This window comes from Ranitomeya variabilis, chromosome 1 (genome assembly GCF_051348905.1).
Source record: "Ranitomeya variabilis isolate aRanVar5 chromosome 1, aRanVar5.hap1, whole genome shotgun sequence".
NCBI classification, from domain to species: Eukaryota; Metazoa; Chordata; class Amphibia; order Anura; family Dendrobatidae; genus Ranitomeya; species Ranitomeya variabilis.
Window position 1 is genome coordinate 912,236,060 of NC_135232.1, and position 16,284 is coordinate 912,252,343.

At 47.7% G+C, this 16,284-nt stretch overlaps 47 pseudogenes; all 47 read right to left on the reverse strand.

Moving 5' to 3' along the window:
* Positions 1-5: 5 nt before the first annotated feature.
* Positions 6-179, reverse strand: LOC143796013 (U2 spliceosomal RNA; annotated as a pseudogene).
* Positions 180-355: 176 nt separating this feature from the next.
* On the reverse strand, positions 356-529 carry LOC143796246 (U2 spliceosomal RNA; annotated as a pseudogene).
* Positions 530-705: 176 nt separating this feature from the next.
* Positions 706-879, reverse strand: LOC143796014 (U2 spliceosomal RNA; annotated as a pseudogene).
* A 176-nt stretch (positions 880-1,055) lies between these two features.
* On the reverse strand, positions 1,056-1,229 carry LOC143794534 (U2 spliceosomal RNA; annotated as a pseudogene).
* A 176-nt stretch (positions 1,230-1,405) lies between these two features.
* Positions 1,406-1,579, reverse strand: LOC143797148 (U2 spliceosomal RNA; annotated as a pseudogene).
* A 176-nt stretch (positions 1,580-1,755) lies between these two features.
* On the reverse strand, positions 1,756-1,928 carry LOC143794125 (U2 spliceosomal RNA; annotated as a pseudogene).
* A 198-nt stretch (positions 1,929-2,126) lies between these two features.
* On the reverse strand, positions 2,127-2,278 carry LOC143795602 (U2 spliceosomal RNA; annotated as a pseudogene).
* Positions 2,279-2,454: 176 nt separating this feature from the next.
* Positions 2,455-2,628, reverse strand: LOC143801484 (U2 spliceosomal RNA; annotated as a pseudogene).
* Positions 2,629-2,804: 176 nt separating this feature from the next.
* LOC143795252 (U2 spliceosomal RNA) lies at positions 2,805-2,978 on the reverse strand (annotated as a pseudogene).
* Positions 2,979-3,154: 176 nt separating this feature from the next.
* Positions 3,155-3,328, reverse strand: LOC143795761 (U2 spliceosomal RNA; annotated as a pseudogene).
* A 176-nt stretch (positions 3,329-3,504) lies between these two features.
* LOC143796540 (U2 spliceosomal RNA) lies at positions 3,505-3,678 on the reverse strand (annotated as a pseudogene).
* A 198-nt stretch (positions 3,679-3,876) lies between these two features.
* LOC143795604 (U2 spliceosomal RNA) lies at positions 3,877-4,028 on the reverse strand (annotated as a pseudogene).
* Positions 4,029-4,204: 176 nt separating this feature from the next.
* Positions 4,205-4,378, reverse strand: LOC143801485 (U2 spliceosomal RNA; annotated as a pseudogene).
* Positions 4,379-4,554: 176 nt separating this feature from the next.
* Positions 4,555-4,728, reverse strand: LOC143795253 (U2 spliceosomal RNA; annotated as a pseudogene).
* A 175-nt stretch (positions 4,729-4,903) lies between these two features.
* LOC143801570 (U2 spliceosomal RNA) lies at positions 4,904-5,077 on the reverse strand (annotated as a pseudogene).
* A 198-nt stretch (positions 5,078-5,275) lies between these two features.
* On the reverse strand, positions 5,276-5,427 carry LOC143796576 (U2 spliceosomal RNA; annotated as a pseudogene).
* Positions 5,428-5,603: 176 nt separating this feature from the next.
* Positions 5,604-5,777, reverse strand: LOC143794840 (U2 spliceosomal RNA; annotated as a pseudogene).
* A 176-nt stretch (positions 5,778-5,953) lies between these two features.
* Positions 5,954-6,127, reverse strand: LOC143796765 (U2 spliceosomal RNA; annotated as a pseudogene).
* Positions 6,128-6,303: 176 nt separating this feature from the next.
* On the reverse strand, positions 6,304-6,477 carry LOC143795254 (U2 spliceosomal RNA; annotated as a pseudogene).
* Positions 6,478-6,653: 176 nt separating this feature from the next.
* LOC143794913 (U2 spliceosomal RNA) lies at positions 6,654-6,827 on the reverse strand (annotated as a pseudogene).
* Positions 6,828-7,002: 175 nt separating this feature from the next.
* LOC143794299 (U2 spliceosomal RNA) lies at positions 7,003-7,176 on the reverse strand (annotated as a pseudogene).
* Positions 7,177-7,374: 198 nt separating this feature from the next.
* Positions 7,375-7,526, reverse strand: LOC143796090 (U2 spliceosomal RNA; annotated as a pseudogene).
* A 176-nt stretch (positions 7,527-7,702) lies between these two features.
* LOC143794841 (U2 spliceosomal RNA) lies at positions 7,703-7,876 on the reverse strand (annotated as a pseudogene).
* A 176-nt stretch (positions 7,877-8,052) lies between these two features.
* On the reverse strand, positions 8,053-8,226 carry LOC143797213 (U2 spliceosomal RNA; annotated as a pseudogene).
* A 176-nt stretch (positions 8,227-8,402) lies between these two features.
* On the reverse strand, positions 8,403-8,576 carry LOC143795999 (U2 spliceosomal RNA; annotated as a pseudogene).
* A 176-nt stretch (positions 8,577-8,752) lies between these two features.
* LOC143797279 (U2 spliceosomal RNA) lies at positions 8,753-8,926 on the reverse strand (annotated as a pseudogene).
* Positions 8,927-9,102: 176 nt separating this feature from the next.
* Positions 9,103-9,276, reverse strand: LOC143794146 (U2 spliceosomal RNA; annotated as a pseudogene).
* Positions 9,277-9,452: 176 nt separating this feature from the next.
* LOC143796345 (U2 spliceosomal RNA) lies at positions 9,453-9,626 on the reverse strand (annotated as a pseudogene).
* A 176-nt stretch (positions 9,627-9,802) lies between these two features.
* Positions 9,803-9,976, reverse strand: LOC143796111 (U2 spliceosomal RNA; annotated as a pseudogene).
* A 198-nt stretch (positions 9,977-10,174) lies between these two features.
* On the reverse strand, positions 10,175-10,326 carry LOC143794488 (U2 spliceosomal RNA; annotated as a pseudogene).
* Positions 10,327-10,502: 176 nt separating this feature from the next.
* Positions 10,503-10,676, reverse strand: LOC143801487 (U2 spliceosomal RNA; annotated as a pseudogene).
* A 176-nt stretch (positions 10,677-10,852) lies between these two features.
* Positions 10,853-11,026, reverse strand: LOC143796568 (U2 spliceosomal RNA; annotated as a pseudogene).
* Positions 11,027-11,224: 198 nt separating this feature from the next.
* LOC143795605 (U2 spliceosomal RNA) lies at positions 11,225-11,376 on the reverse strand (annotated as a pseudogene).
* Positions 11,377-11,552: 176 nt separating this feature from the next.
* Positions 11,553-11,726, reverse strand: LOC143801488 (U2 spliceosomal RNA; annotated as a pseudogene).
* Positions 11,727-11,902: 176 nt separating this feature from the next.
* LOC143795255 (U2 spliceosomal RNA) lies at positions 11,903-12,076 on the reverse strand (annotated as a pseudogene).
* A 176-nt stretch (positions 12,077-12,252) lies between these two features.
* Positions 12,253-12,426, reverse strand: LOC143795256 (U2 spliceosomal RNA; annotated as a pseudogene).
* A 176-nt stretch (positions 12,427-12,602) lies between these two features.
* Positions 12,603-12,776, reverse strand: LOC143794147 (U2 spliceosomal RNA; annotated as a pseudogene).
* Positions 12,777-12,952: 176 nt separating this feature from the next.
* On the reverse strand, positions 12,953-13,126 carry LOC143796755 (U2 spliceosomal RNA; annotated as a pseudogene).
* A 176-nt stretch (positions 13,127-13,302) lies between these two features.
* Positions 13,303-13,476, reverse strand: LOC143796541 (U2 spliceosomal RNA; annotated as a pseudogene).
* Positions 13,477-13,674: 198 nt separating this feature from the next.
* Positions 13,675-13,826, reverse strand: LOC143795606 (U2 spliceosomal RNA; annotated as a pseudogene).
* Positions 13,827-14,002: 176 nt separating this feature from the next.
* On the reverse strand, positions 14,003-14,176 carry LOC143801489 (U2 spliceosomal RNA; annotated as a pseudogene).
* A 176-nt stretch (positions 14,177-14,352) lies between these two features.
* On the reverse strand, positions 14,353-14,526 carry LOC143795257 (U2 spliceosomal RNA; annotated as a pseudogene).
* Positions 14,527-14,702: 176 nt separating this feature from the next.
* Positions 14,703-14,876, reverse strand: LOC143795258 (U2 spliceosomal RNA; annotated as a pseudogene).
* A 175-nt stretch (positions 14,877-15,051) lies between these two features.
* On the reverse strand, positions 15,052-15,225 carry LOC143795951 (U2 spliceosomal RNA; annotated as a pseudogene).
* A 176-nt stretch (positions 15,226-15,401) lies between these two features.
* Positions 15,402-15,575, reverse strand: LOC143796271 (U2 spliceosomal RNA; annotated as a pseudogene).
* Positions 15,576-15,751: 176 nt separating this feature from the next.
* Positions 15,752-15,925, reverse strand: LOC143794148 (U2 spliceosomal RNA; annotated as a pseudogene).
* A 176-nt stretch (positions 15,926-16,101) lies between these two features.
* On the reverse strand, positions 16,102-16,275 carry LOC143796346 (U2 spliceosomal RNA; annotated as a pseudogene).
* Positions 16,276-16,284: the final 9 nt, after the last annotated feature.

Below are 16,284 nucleotides of genomic sequence, written 5' to 3' on the forward strand. Positions count from 1 at the left end.
CTGCATAACCACACCCTCCATCCCCGTGAAGGTTCCGTGTGACAAAGCAAGCTCCATTTCCAGCTCCCTGTTCCAAAAATCCATTTAATGTATGGTCCCCAAATAGGGGACGTATCAGATATTAAACTAATAAGAACAGACACTACGCTTGATCTTGAGCCATTTGGCCGAGAAGAGATGATCAGAAATGGTTTGCCACTTGGGCTGCACCAAGGCCTACAACCGACATCCACTGTGGAGACGTAGCAAAAGATTGCCGCAGGGAAGACATTTCCAGAAACTCTGGATGCTCTGTCGATGACAGTTCTGCGGTGTGCATGTGTTCAAACTGTGCGCAACGCGTTTTGAATCTGCATAACCACACCCTCCATCCCCGTGAAGGTTCCGTGTGACAAAGCAAGCTCCATTTCCAGCTCCCTGTTCCAAAAATCCATTTAATATATTGTCCCCAAATAGGGGACGTATCAGATATTAAACTAATAAAAACAGACACTACGCTTGATCTTGAGCCATTTGGCCGAGAAGAGATGATCAGAAATGGTTTGCCACTTGGGCCGCACCAAGGCCTACAACCGACACCAACTGTGGAGACGTAGCAAAATATTGCCGCAGGGAAGACATTTCCAGAAACTCTGGATGCTCTGTCGATGACAGTTCTGCGGTGTGCATGTGTTCAAGCTGTGCGCAACGCGTTTTGAATCTGCATAACCACACCCTCCATCCCCGTGAAGGTTCCGTGTGACAAAGCAAGCTCCATTTCCAGCTCCCTGTTCCAAAAATCCATTTAATGTATGGTCCCCAAATAGGGGACGTATCAGATATTAAACTAATAAGAACAGACACTACGCTTGATCTTGAGCCATTTGGCCGAGAAGAGATGATCAGAAATGGTTTGCCACTTGGGCTGCACCAAGGCCTACAACCGACATCCACTGTGGAGACGTAGCAAAAGATTGCCGCAGGGAAGACATTTCCAGAAACTCTGGATGCTCTGTCGATGACAGTTCTGCGGTGTGCATGTGTTCAAACTGTGCGCAACGCGTTTTGAATCTGCATAACCACACCCTCCATCCCCGTGAAGGTTCCGTGTGACAAAGCAAGCTCCATTTCCAGCTCCCTGTTCCAAAAATCCATTTAATATATTGTCCCCAAATAGGGGACGTATCAGATATTAAACTAATAAGAACAGACACTACGCTTGATCTTGAGCCATTTGGCCAAGAAGAGATGATCAGAAATGGTTTGCCACTTGGGCCGCACCAAGGCCTACAACCGACACCCACTGTGGAGACGTAGCAAAAGATTGCCGCAGGGAAGACATTTCCAGAAACTCTGGATGATCTGTCAATCATAGTTCTGCGGTGTGCATGTGTTCAAGCTGTGCGCAACGCGTTTTGAATCTGCATAACCACACCCTCCATCCCCGTGAAGGTTCCGTGTGACAAAGCAAGCTCCACTTCCAGCTCCCTGTTCCAAAAATCCATTTAATATATGGTTCCCAAATAGGGGATGTATCAGATATTAAACTAATAAGAACAGACACTACGCTTGATCTTGAGCCATTTGGCCGAGAAGAGATGATCAGAAATGGTTTGCCACTTGGGCCGCACCAAGGCCTACAACCGACACCCACTGTGGAGACGTAGCAAAAGATTGCCGCAGGGAAGACATTTCCAGAAACTCTGGATGATCTGTCGATGACAGTTCTGTGGTGTGCATGTGTTCAAGCTGTGCGCAACGCGTTTTGAATCTGCATAACCACACCCTCCACCCCGTGAAGGTTCCGTGCGACAAAGCAAGCTCCATTTCCAGCTCCCTGTTCCAAAAATCCATTTAATATATTGTCCCCAAATAGGGGACGTATCAGATATTAAACTAATAAGAACAGACACTACGCTTGATCTTGAGCCATTTGGCCAAGAAGAGATGATCAGAAATGGTTTGCCACTTGGGCCGCACCAAGGCCTACAACCGACACCCACTGTGGAGACGTAGCAAAAGATTGCCGCAGGGAAGACATTTCCAGAAACTCTGGATGATCTGTCAATCATAGTTCTGCGGTGTGCATGTGTTCAAGCTGTGCGCAACGCGTTTTGAATCTGCATAACCACACCCTCCATCCCCGTGAAGGTTCCATGTGACAGAGCAAGCTCCATTTCCAGCTCCCTGTTCCAAAAATCCATTTAATATATGGTCCCCAAATAGGGGACGTATCAGGTATTAAACTAATAAGAACAGACACTACGCTTGATCTTGAGCCATTTGGCCGAGAAGAGATGATCAGAAATGGTTTGCCACTTGGGCCGCACCAAGGCCTACAACCGACACCCACTGTGGAGACGTAGCAAAAGATTGCCGCAGGGAAGACATTTCCAGAAACTCTGGATGCTCTGTCGATGACAGTTCTGCGGTGTGCATGTGTTCAAGCTGTGTGCAACGCGTTTTGAATCTGCATAACCACACCCTCCATCCCCGTGAAGGTTCCGAGTGACAGAGCAAGCTCCATTTCCAGCTCCCTGTTCCAAAAATCCATTTAATATATGGTCCCCAAATAGGGGACGTATCAGATATTAAACTAATAAGAACAGACACTACGCTTGATCTTGAGCCATTTGGCCGAGAAGAGATGATCAGAAATGGTTTGCCACTTGGGCCGCACCAAGGCCTACAACCGACACCCACTGTGGAGACGTAGCAAAAGATTGCCGCAGGGAAGACATTTCCCGAAACTCTGGATGCTCTGTCGATGACAGTTCTGCGGTGTGCATGTGTTCAAGCTGTGCGCAACGCATTTTGAATCTGCATAACCACACCCTCCATCCCCGTGAAGGTTCCGTGTGACAAAGCAAGCTCCATTTCCAGCTCCCTGTTCCAAAAATCCATTTAATATATGGTCCCCAAATAGGGGACGTATCAGATATTAAACTAATAAGAACAGACACTACGCTTGATCTTGAGCCATTTGGCCGAGAAGAGATGATCAGAAATGGTTTGCCACTTGGGCCGCACCAAGGCCTACAACCGACACCCACTGTGGAGACGTAGCAAAAGATTGCCGCAGGGAAGACATTTCCAGAAACTCTGGATGCTCTGTCGATGACAGTTCTGCGGTGTGCATGTGTTCAAGCTGTGCGCAACGCATTTTGAATCTGCATAACCACACCCTCCATCCCCGTGAAGGTTCCGTGTGACAAAGCAAGCTCCATTTCCAGCTCCCTGTACCAAAAATCCATTTAATATATGGTCCCCAAATAGGGGACGTATCAGATATTAAACTAATAAGAACAGACACTACGCTTGATCTTGAGCCATTTGGCCGAGAAGAGATGATCAGAAATGGTTTGCCACTTGGGCCGCACCAAGGCCTACAACCGACACCCACTGTGGAGACGTAGCAAAAGATTGCCGCAGGGAAGACATTTCCAGAAACTCTGGATGATCTGTCGATGACAGTTCTGCGGTGTGCATGTGTTCAAGCTGTGCGCAACGCGTTTTGAATCTGCATAACCACACCCTCCACCCCCGTGAAGGTTCCGTGCGACAAAGCAAGCTCCATTTCCAGCTCCCTGTTCCAAAAATCCATTTAATATATGGTCCCCAAATAGGGCACGTATCAGCTATTAAACTAATAAGAACAGACACTACGCTTGATCTTGAGCCATTTGGCCGAGAAGAGATGATCAGAAATGGTTTGCCACTTGGGCCGCACCAAGGCCTGCAACCGACACTTACTGTGGAGACGTAGCAAAAGATAGCCGCAGGGAAGACATTTCCAGAAACTCTGGATGCTCTGTCGATGACAGTTCTGCGGTGTGCATGTGTTCAAGCTGTGCGCAACGCGTTTTGAATCTGCATAACCACACCCTCCATCCCCGTGAAGGTTCCATGTGACAGAGCAAGCTCCATTTCCAGCTCCCTGTTCCAAAAATCCATTTAATATATGGTCCCCAAATAGGGGACGTATCAGGTATTAAACTAATAAGAACAGACACTACGCTTGATCTTGAGCCATTTGGCCGAGAAGAGATGATCAGAAATGGTTTGCCACTTGGGCCGCACCAAGGCCTACAACCGACACCCACTGTGGAGACGTAGCAAAAGATTGCCGCAGGGAAGACATTTCCAGAAACTCTGGATGCTCTGTCGATGACAGTTCTGCGGTGTGCATGTGTTCAAGCTGTGCGCAACGCGTTTTGAATCTGCATAACCACACCCTCCATCCCCGTGAAGGTTCCGAGTGACAGAGCAAGCTCCATTTCCAGCTCCCTGTTCCAAAAATCCATTTAATATATGGTCCCCAAATAGGGGACGTATCAGATATTAAACTAATAAGAACAGACACTACGCTTGATCTTGAGCCATTTGGCCGAGAAGAGATGATCAGAAATGGTTTGCCACTTGGGCCGCACCAAGGCCTACAACCGACACCCACTGTGGAGACGTAGCAAAAGATTGCCGCAGGGAAGACATTTCCAGAAACTTTGGATGCTCTGTCGATGACATTTCTGCGGTGTGCATGTGTTCAAGCTGTGCGCAACGCGTTTTGAATCTGCATAACCACACCCTCCATCCCCGTGAAGGTTCCGTGTGACAAAGCAAGCTCCATTTCCAGCTCCCTGTTCCAAAAATCCATTTAATATATGGTCCCCAAATAGGGGACGTATCAGATATTAAACTAATAAGAACAGACACTACGCTTGATCTTGAGCCATTTGGCCGAGAAGAGATGATCAGAAATGGTTTGCCACTTGGGCCACACCAAGGCCTACAACCGACATCCACTGTGAGACGTAGCAAAAGATTGCCGCAGGGAAGACATTTCCAGAAACTCTGGATGCTCTATCGATGACAGTTCTGCGGTGTGCATGTGTTCAAGCTGTGTGCAACGCGTTTTGAATCTGCATAACCACACCCTCCATCCCCGTGAAGGTTCCGTGCGACAAAGCAAGCTCCATTTCCAGCTCCCTGTTCCAAAAATCCATTTAATATATGGTCCCCAAATAGGGGACGTATCAGATATTAAACTAATAAGAACAGACACTACACTTGATCTTGAGCCATTTGGCCGAGAAGAGATGATCAGAAATGGTTTGCCACTTGGGCCGCACCAAGGCCTACAACCGACACCCACTGTGGAGACGTAGCAAAAGATTGCCGCAGGGAAGACATTTCCAGAAACTCTGGATGCTCTGTCGATGACAGTTCTGCGGTGTGCATGTGTTCAAGCTGTGCGCAACGCATTTTGAATCTGCATAACCACACCCTTCATCCCCGTGAAGGTTCCGTGTGACAAAGCAAGCTCCATTTCCAGCTCCCTGTTCCAAAAATCCATTTAATGTATGGTCCCCAAATAGGGGACGTATCAGATATTAAACTAATAAGAACAGACACTACGCTTGATCTTGAGCCATTTGGCCGAGAGGAGATGATCAGAAATGGTTTGCCACTTGGGCCGCACCAAGGCCTACAACCGACATCCACTGTGGAGACGTAGCAAAAGATTGCCGCAGGGAAGACATTTCCAGAAACTCTGGATGCTCTGTCGATGACAGTTCTGCGGTGTGCATGTGTTCAAGCTGTGCGCAACGCGTTTTGAATCTGCATAACCACACCCTCCATCCCCGTGAAGGTTCCGTGTGACAAAGCAAGCTCCATTTCCAGCTCCCAGTTCCAAAAATCCATTTAATATATGGTCCCCAAATAGGGGACGTATCAGATATTAAACTAATAAGAACAGACACTACGCTTGATCTTGAGCCATTTGGCCGAGAAGAGATGATCAGAAATGGTTTGTCACTTGGGCCGCACCAAGGCCTACAACCGACACCCACTGTGGAGATTTAGCAAAAGATTGCCGCAGGAAAGACATTTCCAGAAACTCTGGATGCTCTATCGATGACAGTTCTGCGGTGTGCATGTGTTCAAGCTGTGCACAATGCGTTTTGAATCTGCATAACCACACCCTCCATCCCCGTGAAGGTTCCGTGTGACAAAGCAAGCTCCATTTCCAGCTCCCTGTTCCAAAAATACATTTAATATATGGTCCCCAAATAGGGGACGTATCAGATATTAAACTAATAAGAACAGACACTACGCTTCATCTTGAGCCATTTGGCCGAGAAGAGATGATCAAAAATGGTTTGCCACTTGGGCCGCACCAAGGCCTACAACCGACACCCACTGTGGAGACGTAGCAAAAGATTGCCGCAGGGAAGACATTTCCAGAAACTCTGGATGCTCTGTCGATGACAGTTCTGCGGTGTGCATGTGTTCAAGCTGTGCGCAACGCATTTTGAATCTGCATAACCACACCCTCCATCCCCGTGAAGGTTCCGTGTGACAAAGCAAGCTCCATTTCCAGCTCCCTGTTCCAAAAATCCATTTAATATATGGTCCCCAAATAGGGGACGTATCAGATATTAAACTAATAAGAACAGACACTACGCTTGATCTTGAGCCATTTGGCCGAGAAGAGATGATCAGAAATGGTTTGCCACTTGGGCCGCACCAAGGCCTACAACCGACACCAACTGTGGAGACGTAGCAAAAGATTGCCGCAGGGAAGACATTTCCAGAAACTCTGGATGCTCTGTCGATGACAGTTCTGCGGTGTGCATGTGTTCAAGCTGTGCGCAACGCGTTTCCAATCTGCATAACCACACCCTCCATCCCCGTGAAGGTTCCGTGTGACAAAGCAAGCTCCATTTCCAGCTCCCTGTTCCAAAAATCCATTTAATATATGGTCCCCAAATAGGGGACGTATCAGATATTAAACTAATAAGAACAGACACTACGCTTGATCTTGAGCCATTTGGCCGAGAAGAGATGATCAGAAATGGTTTGCCACTTGGGCCACACCAACGCCTACAACCGACATCCACTGTGAGATGTAGCAAAAGATTGCCGCAGGGAAGACATTTCCAGAAACTCTGGATGCTCTATCGATGACAGTTCTGCGGTGTGCATGTGTTCAAGCTGTGCGCAACGCGTTTTGAATCTGCATAACCACACCCTCCATCCCCGTGAAGGTTCCGTGCGACAAAGCAAGCTCCATTTCCAGCTCCCTGTTCCAAAAATCCATTTAATATATGGTCCCCAAATAGGGGATGTATCAGATATTAAACTAATAAGAACAGACACTACACTTGATCTTGAGCCATTTGGCCGAGAAGAGATGATCAGAAATGGTTTGCCACTTGGGCCGCACCAAGGCCTACAACCGACACCCACTGTGGAGACGTAGCAAAAGATTGCCGCAGGGAAGACATTTCCAGAAACTCTGGATGCTCTGTCGATGACAGTTCTGCGGTGTGCATGTGTTCAAGCTGTGCGCAACGCGTTTTGAATCTGCATAACCACACCCTTCATCCCCGTGAAGGTTCCGTGTGACAAAGCAAGCTCCATTTCCAGCTCCCTGTTCCAAAAATCCATTTAATGTATGGTCCCCAAATAGGGGACGTATCAGATATTAAACTAATAAGAACAGACACTACGCTTGATCTTGAGCCATTTGGCCGAGAAGAGATGATCAGAAATGGTTTGCCACTTGGGCCGCACCAAGGCCTACAACCGACATCCACTGTGGAGACATAGCAAAAGATTGCCGCAGGGAAGACATTTCCAGAAACTCTGGATGCTCTGTCGATGACAGTTCTGCGGTGTGCATGTGTTCAAGCTGTGCGCAACGCGTTTTGAATCTGCATAACCACACCCTCCATCCCCGTGAAGGTTCCGTGTGACAAAGCAAGCTCCATTTCCAGCTCCCAGTTCCAAAAATCCATTTAATATATGGTCCCCAAATAGGGGACGTATCAGATATTAAACTAATAAGAACAGACACTACGCTTGATCTTGAGCCATTTGGCCGAGAAGAGATGATCAGAAATGGTTTGCCACTTGGGCCGCACCAAGGCCTACAACCGACACCCACTGTGGAGACGTAGCAAAAGATTGCCGCAGGAAAGACATTTCCAGAAACTCTGGATGCTCTATCGATTACAGTTCTGCGGTGTGCATGTGTTCAAGCTGTGCACAATGCGTTTTGAATCTGCATAACCACACCCTCCATCCCCGTGAAGGTTCCGTGTGACAAAGCAAGCTCCATTTCCAGCTCCCTGTTCCAAAAATCCATTTAATATATGGTCCCCAAATAGGGGACGTATCAGATATTAAACTAATAAGAACAGACACTATGCTTCATCTTGAGCCATTTGGCCGAGAAGAGATGATCAAAAATGGTTTGCCACTTGGGCCGCACCAAGGCCTACAACCGACACCCACTGTGGAGATGTAGCAAAAGATTGCCGCAGGGAAGACATTTCCAGAAACTCTGGATGCTCTGTCGACGACAGTTCTGCGGTGTGCATGTGTTCAAGCTGTGCGCAATGCGTTTTGAATCTGCATAACCACACCCTCCATCCCCGTGAAGGTTCCGTGTGACAAAGCAAGCTCCATTTCCAGCTCCCTGTTCCAAAAATCCATTTAATATATTGTCCCCAAATAGGGGACGTATCAGCTATTAAACTAATAAGAACAGACACTACGCTTGATCTTGAGCCATTTGGCCGAGAAGACATGATCAGAAATGGTTTGCCACTTGGGCCGCACCAAGGCCTACAACCGACACCCACTGTGGAGACGTAGCAAAAGATTGCCGCAGGGAAGACATTTCCAGAAACTCTGGATGATCTGTCAATCATAGTTCTGCGGTGTGCATGTGTTCAAGCTGTGCGCAACGCGTTTTCAATCTGCATAACCACACCCTCCATCCCCGTGAAGGTTCCGTGTGACAAAGCAAGCTCCATTTCCAGCTCCCTGTTCCAAAAATCCATTTAATATATGGTCCCCAAATAGGGGATGTATCAGATATTAAACTAATAAGAACAGACACTACGCTTGATCTTGAGTCATTTGGCCGAGAAGAGATGATCAGAAATGGTTTGCCACTTGGGCCGCACCAAGGCCTACAACCGACACCCACTGTGGAGACGTAGCAAAAGATTGCCGCTGGGAAGACATTTCCAGAAACTCTGGATGATCTGTCGATGACAGTTCTGCGGTGTGCATGTGTTCAAGCTGTGCGCAACGCGTTTTGAATCTGCATAACCACACCCTCCACCCCCGTGAAGGTTCCGTGCGACAAAGCAAGCTCCATTTCCAGCTCCCTGTTCCAAAAATCCATTTAATATATTGTCCCCAAATAGGGGACGTATCAGATATTAAACTAATAAGAACAGACACTACGCTTGATCTTGAGCCATTTGGCCAAGAAGAGATGATCAGAAATGGTTTGCCACTTGGGCCGCACCAAGGCCTACAACCGACACCCACTGTGGAGACGTAGCAAAAGATTGCCGCAGGGAAGACATTTCCAGAAACTCTGGATGATCTGTCAATCATAGTTCTGCGGTGTGCATGTGTTCAAGCTGTGCGCAACGCGTTTTGAATCTGCATAACCACACCCTCCATCCCCGTGAAGGTTCCGTGTGACAAAGCAAGCTCCATTTCCAGCTCCCTGTTCCAAAAATCCATTTAATATATGGTCCCCAAATAGGGGATGTATCAGATATTAAACTAATAAGAACAGACACTACGCTTGATCTTGAGCCATTTGGCCGAGAAGAGATGATCAGAAATGGTTTGCCACTTGGGCCGCACCAAGGCCTACAACCGACACCCACTGTGGAGACGTAGCAAAATATTGCCGCAGGGAAGACATTTCCAGAAACTCTGGATGATCTGTCGATGACAGTTCTGCGGTGTGCATGTGTTCAAGCTGTGCGCAACGTGTTTTGAATCTGCATAACCACACCCTCCACCCCCGTGAAGGTTCCGTGCGACAAAGCAAGCTCCATTTCCAGCTCCCTGTTCCAAAAATCCATTTAATATATGGTCCCCAAATAGGGGACGTATCAGCTATTAAACTAATAAGAACAAACACTACGCTTGATCTTGAGCCATTTGGCCGAGAAGAGATGATCAGAAATGGTTTGCCACTTGGGCCGCACCAAGGCCTGCAACCGACACTTACTGTGGAGATGTAGCAAAAGATAGCCGCAGGGAAGACATTTCCAGAAACTCTGGATGCTCTGTCGATGACAGTTCTGCGGTGTGCATGTGTTCAAGCTGTGCGCAACGCGTTTTGAATCTGCATAACCACACCCTCCATCCCCGTGAAGGTTCCATGTGACAGAGCAAGCTCCATTTCCAGCTCCCTGTTCCAAAAATCCATTTAATATATGGTCCCCAAATAGGGGACGTATCAGATATTAAACTAATAAGAACAGACACTACGCTTGATCTTGAGCCATTTGGCCGAGAAGAGATGATCAGAAATGGTTTGCCACTTGGGCCGCACCAAGGCCTACAACCGACACCCACTGTGGAGACGTAGCAAAAGATTGCCGCAGGGAAGACATTTCCAGAAACTCTGGATGCTCTGTCGATGACAGTTCTGCGGTGTGCATGTGTTCAAGCTGTGCGCAACGCGTTTTGAATCTGCATAACCACACCCTCCATCCCCGTGAAGGTTCCGAGTGACAGAGCAAGCTCCATTTCCAGCTCCCTGTTCCAAAAATCCATTTAATATATGGTCCCCAAATAGGGGACGTATCAGATATTAAACTAATAAGAACAGACACTACGCTTGATCTTGAGCCATTTGGCCGAGAAGAGATGATCAGAAATGGTTTGCCACTTGGGCCGCACCAAGGCCTACAACCGACACCCACTGTGGAGACGTAGCAAAAGATTGCCGCAGGGAAGACATTTCCAGAAACTCTGGATGCTCTGTCGATGACAGTTCTGCGGTGTGCATGTGTTCAAGCTGTGCGCAACGCATTTTGAATCTGCATAACCACACCCTCCATCCCCGTGAAGGTTCCGTGTGACAAAGCAAGCTCCATTTCCAGCTCCCTGTTCCAAAAATCCATTTAATATATGGTCCCCAAATAGGGGACGTATCAGATATTAAACTAATAAAAACAGACACTACGCTTGATCTTGAGCCATTTGGCCGAGAAGAGATGATCAGAAATGGTTTGCCACTTGGGCCGCACCAAGGCCTACAACCGACACCCACTGTGGAGACGTAGCAAAAGATTGCCGCAGGGAAGACATTTCCAGAAACTCTGGATGATCTGTCAATCATAGTTCTGCGGTGTGCATGTGTTCAAGCTGTGCGCAACGCGTTTTGAATCTGCATAACCACACCCTCCATCCCCGTGAAGGTTCCATGTGACAGAGCAAGCTCCATTTCCAGCTCCCTGTTCCAAAAATCCATTTAATATATGGTCCCCAAATAGGGGACGTATCAGGTATTAAACTAATAAGAACAGACACTACGCTTGATCTTGAGCCATTTGGCCGAGAAGAGATGATCAGAAATGGTTTGCCACTTGGGCCGCACCAAGGCCTACAACCGACACCCACTGTGGAGACGTAGCAAAAGATTGCCGCAGGGAAGACATTTCCAGAAACTCTGGATGCTCTGTCGATGACAGTTCTGCGGTGTGCATGTGTTCAAGCTGTGCGCAACGCGTTTTGAATCTGCATAACCACACCCTCCATCCCCGTGAAGGTTCCGAGTGACAGAGCAAGCTCCATTTCCAGCTCCCTGTTCCAAAAATCCATTTAATATATGGTCCCCAAATAGGGGACGTATCAGATATTAAACTAATAAGAACAGACACTACGCTTGATCTTGAGCCATTTGGCCGAGAAGAGATGATCAGAAATGGTTTGCCACTTGGGCCGCACCAAGGCCTACAACCGACACCCACTGTGGAGACGTAGCAAAAGATTGCCGCAGGGAAGACATTTCCAGAAACTCTGGATGCTCTGTCGATGACAGTTCTGCGGTGTGCATGTGTTCAAGCTGTGCGCAACGCATTTTGAATCTGCATAACCACACCCTCCATCCCCGTGAAGGTTCCGTGTGACAAAGCAAGCTCCATTTCCAGCTCCCTGTTCCAAAAATCCATTTAATATATGGTCCCCAAATAGGGGACGTATCAGATATTAAACTAATAAGAACAGACACTACGCTTGATCTTGAGCCATTTGGCCGAGAAGAGATGATCAGAAATGGTTTGCCACTTGGGCCGCACCAAGGCCTACAACCGACACCCACTGTGGAGACGTAGCAAAAGATTGCCGCAGGGAAGACATTTCCAGAAACTCTGGATGCTCTGTCGATGACAGTTCTGCGGTGTGCATGTGTTCAAGCTGTGCGCAACGCATTTTGAATCTGCATAACCACACCCTCCATCCCCGTGAAGGTTCCGTGTGACAAAGCAAGCTCCATTTCCAGCTCCCTGTTCCAAAAATCCATTTAATATATGGTCCCCAAATAGGGGACGTATCAGATATTAAACTAATAAGAACAGACACTACGCTTGATCTTGAGCCATTTGGCCGAGAAGAGATGATCAGAAATGGTTTGCCACTTGGGCCGCACCAAGGCCTACAACCGACACCCACTGTGGAGACGTAGCAAAAGATTGCCGCAGGGAAGACATTTCCAGAAACTCTGGATGATCTGTCGATGACAGTTCTGCGGTGTGCATGTGTTCAAGCTGTGCGCAACGCGTTTTGAATCTGCATAACCACACCCTCCACCCCCGTGAAGGTTCCGTGCGACAAAGCAAGCTCCATTTCCAGCTCCCTGTTCCAAAAATCCATTTAATATATTGTCCCCAAATAGGGGACGTATCAGATATTAAACTAATAAGAACAGACACTACGCTTGATCTTGAGCCATTTGGCCAAGAAGAGATGATCAGAAATGGTTTGCCACTTGGGACGCACCAAGGCCTACAACCGACACCCACTGTGGAGACGTAGCAAAAGATTGCCGCAGGGAAGACATTTCCAGAAACTCTGGATGATCTGTCAATCATAGTTCTGCGGTGTGCATGTGTTCAAGCTGTGCGCAACGCGTTTTGAATCTGCATAACCACACCCTCCATCCCCGTGAAGGTTCCGTGTGACAAAGCAAGCTCCATTTCCAGCTCCCTGTTCCAAAAATCCATTTAATATATGGTCCCCAAATAAGGGATGTATCAGATATTAAACTAATAAGAACAGACACTACGCTTGATCTTGAGCCATTTGGCCGAGAAGAGATGATCAGAAATGGTTTGCCACTTGGGCCGCACCAAGGCCTACAACCGACACCCACTGTGGAGACGTAGCAAAAGATTGCCGCAGGGAAGACATTTCCAGAAACTCTGGATGATCTGTCGATGACAGTTCTGCGGTGTGCATGTGTTCAAGCTGTGCGCAACGCGTTTTGAATCTGCATAACCACACCCTCCACCCCCGTGAAGGTTCCGTGCGACAAAGCAAGCTCCATTTCCAGCTCCCTGTTCCAAAAATCCATTTAATATATGGTCCCCAAATAGGGCACGTATCAGCTATTAAACTAATAAGAACAGACACTACGCTTGATCTTGAGCCATTTGGCCGAGAAGAGATGATCAGAAATGGTTTGCCACTTGGGCCGCACCAAGGCCTGCAACCGACACTTACTGTGGAGACGTAGCAAAAGATAGCCGCAGGGAAGACATTTCCAGAAACTCTGGATGCTCTGTCGATGACAGTTCTGCGGTGTGCATGTGTTCAAGCTGTGCGCAACGCGTTTTGAATCTGCATAACCACACCCTCCATCCCCGTGAAGGTTCCATGTGACAGAGCAAGCTCCATTTCCAGCTCCCTGTTCCAAAAATCCATTTAATATATGGTCCCCAAATAGGGGACGTATCAGGTATTAAACTAATAAGAACAGACACTACGCTTGATCTTGAGCCATTTGGCCGAGAAGAGATGATCAGAAATGGTTTGCCACTTGGGCCGCACCAAGGCCTACAACCGACACCCACTGTGGAGACGTAGCAAAAGATTGCCGCAGGGAAGACATTTCCAGAAACTCTGGATGCTCTGTCGATGACAGTTCTGCGGTGTGCATGTGTTCAAGCTGTGCGCAACGCGTTTTGAATCTGCATAACCACACCCTCCATCCCCGTGAAGGTTCCGAGTGACAGAGCAAGCTCCATTTCCAGCTCCCTGTTCCAAAAATCCATTTAATATATGGTCCCCAAATAGGGGACGTATCAGATATTAAACTAATAAGAACAGACACTACGCTTGATCTTGAGCCATTTGGCCGAGAAGAGATGATCAGAAATGGTTTGCCACTTGGGCCGCACCAAGGCCTACAACCGACACCCACTGTGGAGACGTAGCAAAAGATTGCCGCAGGGAAGACATTTCCAGAAACTTTGGATGCTCTTTCGATGACAGTTCTGCGGTGTGCATGTGTTCAAGCTGTGCGCAACGCATTTTGAATCTGCATAACCACACCCTCCATCCCCGTGAAGGTTCCGTGTGACAAAGCAAGCTCCATTTCCAGCTCCCTGTTCCAAAAATCCATTTAATATATGGTCCCCAAATAGGGGACGTATCAGATATTAAACTAATAAGAACAGACACTACGCTTGATCTTGAGCCATTTGGCCGAGAAGAGATGATCAGAAATGGTTTGCCACTTGGGCCGCACCAAGGCCTACAACCGACACCAACTGTGGAGACGTAGCAAAAGATTGCCGCAGGGAAGACATTTCCAGAAACTCTGGATGCTCTGTCGATGACAGTTCTGCGGTGTGCATGTGTTCAAGCTGTGCGCAACGCGTTTTGAATCTGCATAACCACACCCTCCATCCCCGTGAAGGTTCCGTGTGACAAAGCAAGCTCCATTTCCAGCTCCCTGTTCCAAAAATCCATTTAATATATGGTCCCCAAATAGGGGACGTATCAGATATTAAACTAATAAGAACAGACACTACGCTTGATCTTGAGCCATTTGGCCGAGAAGAGATGATCAGAAATGGTTTGCCACTTGGGCCACACCAAGGCCTACAACCGACATCCACTGTGAGACGTAGCAAAAGATTGCCGCAGGGAAGACATTTCCAGAAACTCTGGATGCTCTATCGATGACAGTTCTGCGGTGTGCATGTGTTCAAGCTGTGTGCAACGCGTTTTGAATCTGCATAACCACACCCTCCATCCCCGTGAAGGTTCCGTGCGACAAAGCAAGCTCCATTTCCAGCTCCCTGTTCCAAAAATCCATTTAATATATGGTCCCCAAATAGGGGACGTATCAGCTATTAAACTAATAAGAACAGACACTACGCTTGATCTTGAGCCATTTGGCCGAGAAGACATGATCAGAAATGGTTTGCCACTTGGGCCGCACCAAGGCCTACAACCGACACCCACTGTGGAGACGTAGCAAAAGATTGCCGCAGGGAAGACATTTCCAGAAACTCTGGATGATCTGTCAATCATAGTTCTGCGGTGTGCATGTGTTCAAGCTGTGCGCAACGCGTTTTCAATCTGCATAACCACACCCTCCATCCCCGTGAAGGTTCCGTGTGACAAAGCAAGCTCCATTTCCAGCTCCCTGTTCCAAAAATCCATTTAATATATGGTCCCCAAATAGGGGATGTATCAGATATTAAACTAATAAGAACAGACACTACGCTTGATCTTGAGCCATTTGGCCGAGAAGAGATGATCAGAAATGGTTTGCCACTTGGGCCGCACCAAGGCCTACAACCGACACCCACTGTGGAGACGTAGCAAAAGATTGCCGCAGGGAAGACATTTCCAGAAACTCTGGATGATCTGTCGATGACAGTTCTGCGGTGTGCATGTGTTCAAGCTGTGCGCAACGCGTTTTGAATCTGCATAACCACACCCTCCACCCCCGTGAAGGTTCCGTGCGACAAAGCAAGCTCCATTTCCAGCTCCCTGTTCCAAAAATCCATTTAATATATTGTCCCCAAATAGGGGACGTATCAGATATTAAACTAATAAGAACAGACACTACGCTTGATCTTGAGCCATTTGGCCAAGAAGAGATGATCAGAAATGGTTTGCCACTTGGGCCGCACCAAGGCCTACAACCGACACCCACTGTGGAGACGTAGCAAAAGATTGCCGCAGGGAAGACATTTCCAGAAACTCTGGATGATCTGTCAATCATAGTTCTGCGGTGTGCATGTGTTCAAGCTGTGCGCAACGCGTTTTGAATCTGCATAACCACACCCTCCATCCCCGTGAAGGTTCCGTGTGACAAAGCAAGCTCCATTTCCAGCTCCCTGTTCCAAAAATCCATTTAATATATGGTCCCCAAATAGGGGATGTATCAGATATTAAACTAATAAGAACAGACACTACGCTTGATCTTGAGCCATTTGGCCGAGAAGAGATGATCAGAAA